Source organism: Neomonachus schauinslandi, chromosome 16 (genome assembly GCF_002201575.2).
Source record: "Neomonachus schauinslandi chromosome 16, ASM220157v2, whole genome shotgun sequence".
Lineage (NCBI taxonomy): Eukaryota > Metazoa > Chordata > Mammalia > Carnivora > Phocidae > Neomonachus > Neomonachus schauinslandi.
In genome coordinates, this window is record NC_058418.1 from 17,452,526 (window position 1) to 17,457,117 (window position 4,592).

Sequence of the window (4,592 nt, forward strand, 5' to 3'; positions counted from 1 at the left end):
TTAAAGATAATACAGGAGAAAAATAATTAAGACATTGAGGAGTCCAAAGAAAGCAAAACAGGAGGACTAAATCCAGGGGGTTGACTGGGGGTTGTGGGACCCTAGGGTTCCAACAAGATATTGCCTAGAAATTATGCTGGAGGGGGGACAAAGCATTGTCGTTGTGTTTTTGTTTTTTTTTTTAACTTTGCACACCATGCAATGCCAGTGCTCATAGAGATGAGCAGGGATGAAGCAAGCCCTTTAGCAGTTTGGTAAGTGATCTTTCAGCCCCTTTGGCAGTGCACAGTACGACCTTGTTTATTTGTGAAGCCCAGTATCCGTTCTGCTGTAAGAAAAAGAGAGTAACAGATGAGTCAGAAAGATAGGAGGGAGCCAGGTTCTGTAGGGTCTTGTAGACCACTGTAAAGACTTTGACTCTAAGATAGGAAATCACCGGTACGTTTTGAACACAGGAGTGACCTGATTTGGTTTTTATTTTATTTTTTAATTAAAAAAAAATTCTTTTTAAGTAGGCTCCATGCCCAGTGTGGATCCCAGTGCAGGGCTCAAACTCACCACCCTGAGATTGAGACCTGAGCTGAGATCGAGAGTCAGACGCTTAACCGACTGAGCCAGCCAGGCACCCCGACTTCTATTTTAAAATAATTCTGAGTGCTGTATTGCAAATAGGCAGTGGGAGTGCACAGCCTAAAGCAAAGAGGTTGGTCTGGACACTGTTGTACTAAACCAACAAGATGATGAATCCTTATAACGAGGATGGACCAGTGGAGATGGTAAGTGGTCAGAATCTTGATATATTTTGAGGTGACACCAACCGATTTTTTTCTGAAGGATTGGAGGTAGGGTGTTGGAGAAATAAAAAAGTCAAGCCTGACTACAAGATGTCTGACAAGAATGAACCCGCCATTTACAGATATGGGGAAGATGATGGGATAAGCAGTTCTGAGATTAAGATAAAGAGATCAGTTTGAGACATGTTATTTCTCTTTCTCTCTCTTCCCTTCTGGAAAGTTTTCTTGACTTAACTTTTTAAATTCTTTTCTATGAAGTCTTCAAATTGTTGATTTCCTGGAGATTTTCCTATTTTTTTAAAAAAGATTTATTTATTTGAGAGAGGGAGAGAGTGTGTGGGGAGAGGGGCAGAGGGAGAGAGAGAATCTCTACCAGACTCACCGTGGGGCTCCCTACGGTGCTCGATCTCATGACCCTGAGGTCACGAACTGAGCCGAAACCAAGAGTCAGGTGCTTAACCGACTGCACCACCCAGGTGCCCTTCTTATATGTTTTTTGAGTGTCCTTTTTCTATAATTCCTACTCTTGTTTCATGGATGAAATATCTTTTCTCTCTGAAAACATTAGTTGTAATTTAAAAGGTTTTTTTTTTTTTTTTTCTGCCCCATGAGGTATCTTTTTTTTTTCTGGGTTCCTTTCTTTCCTGGGTTTCATTCTTTACAATTTTTATTCAAAGTTAATAATTCTGTGAGGTTCATTGTAGAAAACAGCATCATCTGCCACCTCTCCCTTTATCTCATTTCGATACTTCCCCTCCCCCATTCAAACACTCTCAGTTCTTTTAGCTGATATTTCTAAATACCATACTTGCATTGCTATCGCTTGACTTTTCAGTTTCAGGCACTATCTTTTTCTTTGGTGAATGAGAATTTACCCCTCCTTCCTATTTGTGCTGTCATAAGCCTGCTCTGTTGTCATCCCTCCATGTTTCTAATGTTATTAGGTAATTATTGAGTGTGAACACTATTGTTCTTTGCCTATTGCAATTGTTTTTCTTTTTTTAAAAAATATTTTATTTTTAAGTAGTCTCTACACCCAGTGTGGTGCTTGAATTCACAACCCTGAGACCAGGAGTTGCATGCTGTACTGACTGAGCCAGCCAGGTGACCCTCTTTTCTTATTGATTTGTAGGAATTCTTTATATAGCTAGGCTATTATTTCTTTGTTAGTTGTATGTGTTGCAGAAAGCCCTCATTCTGAGTCTGTCTTTTCAGTTTGTTGATGGTACTTCTGTTACATAGAACTTTAAATTCTAATGTAATCACACATAGCCGTCTTTTCTTGATGGTTTGTGGCTTTCCCCCTCTTGTTAAAGAAAATTATCTTGAGGTCATGAAACTATTTTCCTATATTTTCTTCTAAAAATTTAAAGTCTTGCTTTTCACATTCAGAACTTCAATTCACCTGCAAAATCAATTTTCTGTGATCTGAGGTAGGGATAAACTTTTCATGATTTTCTGTGTAGGTAATCAGTGATCCTAACACTGTTTATTAAAGAGCTTCTGTGGGATTTGATTGGCTGAGCTATGTGATGGCAGCTGTGGCCGAGGGGGTGGCCGGAAAGCAGCTGTGGAGTCCGACAGACTTGCACTGCCTTGACTTTTGGTTTCAGCCTAGTGCCCTGAGCTGAGGAAGTTTTCGCATCTTGTTCTGCTCCGCTCCTAAGGCATCGCACCTTCTCGGTCCCATTGCTGCCCCCGGAACCCATTTGAAGGGCACGGCTGGAAGGGTGGGTCTGAGCCTGGGGGACTGTGAGGCTGCCACCTTGGTCACCTCCAGTGGGTGCTTAGCCCCAGACCAACCTTGTGACCTCTGTGAGGAAGATGTTGCTCTGGCATTGGAAAGAGTGGAAGGAGATGAGAAACAAATGGGGATAAAAAGCAGTAGCGAGTGGAATCCTGTGCTGCAAGAATCCATTGCTTCTGCTCAGATTGGTGGTACTACCACGACAGAAAGCCACGAGTCTGTCCCTTGCGTTGTGAAGCAAAGGTGATCGGGGAAAACAGCAGGAAGATAGGATATATATTTGATTAGTCCACAAGGACTAAAGTTCAGATCCCAAAGTGCACTTGCTAATTACCTTCACAAAAATGGAGACACTTGTCTTACACCAGAAGATTTTGATTTTATTGTTTCTAAACCTTCTAAAAGGGGCATCAAGTCCAGATATAAAGACTGCAGCATAGCACCTCTGACATCCCAAATGCAAAATCAAAGTAACAATTCAAACTGGAACCTCAGGACACGAAGCTGGTGGAAAAAGGATGCCTCTCCCCTCCCAAGTGGTAGTTTGGAATGGCAAAAGAGCAGGGGATTAGCTAACTTTAAAGAAGATGAAGGTGTTGGGCGCCTGGGTGGCTCAGTTGGTTAAGCGACTGCCTTCGGCTCAGGTCATGATCCTGGAGTCCCGGGATCGAGTCCCGCATCGGGCTCCCTGCTTGGCAGGGAGCCTGCTTCTCCCTCTGCCTCTCTCTCTCATGAATAAATAAATAAAATCTTTAAAAAAAAAAAGATGAAGGTGTTAATGATGTTGACTCTGGAAAGGTTAGAAGGTCCAAAGGAAAGGGGGCTATTTTGAAAGGAATTCCAATGAAGAAAACTAAAACAGGGTGCCGGAAGGGTCTTCCAGATTCTGCTCAAAGTAATAGGAGAAGAGAATCTGAGTTTAATAAGGCAGATGCTGAAAGTGAACCTTGTACAGAAAGTCAGCTTGATAAAAAAAGTTTTATCTCCATTTCTGACGCTGGAGCAAGCAACAAGCCCCTCGATGTAACCAATGAAGAAAAGAGACTTGTGAAAAAAAAATCATTGAGTTCAGGATCAAATTTTTGTTTTGAACAAATAACTTCTGGCATCGTAAACAAATTATGTTCAAGTGAAGAAGCACAACGAGAAGTGTGAGGAAACCTTTTTAGAAGCTGGGGAAATATAAACAAAAGTAGAAACTGGGGGAAGGAAGGAACATTTGCATACTGACATTTGAAAATGTGGCTCTGAAATGGACAACAACTGCTCGCAAACTGAGAAAGACTATTTCTCTGAAAATATGTCAAGAAGATACTGTTCCACGGACACAAACAGAAAAAAGGAAAACAAGCCTATGTTCTTCCAGCAAATATAACAGAGAAGTTCTTAGCCCCCCACCACGATGCAAAGCCTTTAAGAAGTGGACACCTCCTTGGTCACCTTTTAATTTTGTCCAAGAGACCCTTTTCCACGCTCCACGGAAGCTCCTCATTGCTACTGTAATTCTCAATCAGACCTCAGGCAAAATGTCAATGCCTGCGCTTTGGGAGTTTCTGGAGAAGTAAGTATCCTTCGGCTGAGGTAGCAAGAACCCCAGACTGCAGAGATGTGTCAGAACTTCTTAAACCACTTTGGTCTCTACAATCTTCAAGCAAAAACCATTGTCAAGTTCTCAGGTGAATATCTGACAAAGTAGTGAAGGTATCCACTTGAACTTTGTAGGATTGGCAAATATGATCTTACCGAATTTTTTGCATCAATGAGTGGAAGCAGGTACATCCTGAAGACCATAAGCTAAAGAAACATGATGACTGACTTCGGAAAATTGTGAAAAATTAATTCTGTCTTAAAATTCTTTGAAGTTTTCAAACTTGTTTTTTATACGTGTACTTGATCCATAAGAGCCCCATGAGGCAAAACCACTGACTTTACAGGCATGTAGATTTTAATCAGTCCAACTAGAAACATAATATAGGTTTTCTTTTTTGTTTCAAATTTTTATTTAAATTCTCGTTAGCTAACATATAGTGTAATATTGGTTTCAGGAGTAG

General features: G+C 41.1%; 1 pseudogene; it reads left to right on the plus strand.

Moving 5' to 3' along the window:
• The first annotated feature begins 737 nt into the window (after positions 1-737).
• LOC110590231 lies at positions 738-4,391 on the plus strand (annotated as a pseudogene).
• The last annotated feature ends 201 nt before the right edge of the window (positions 4,392-4,592 follow it).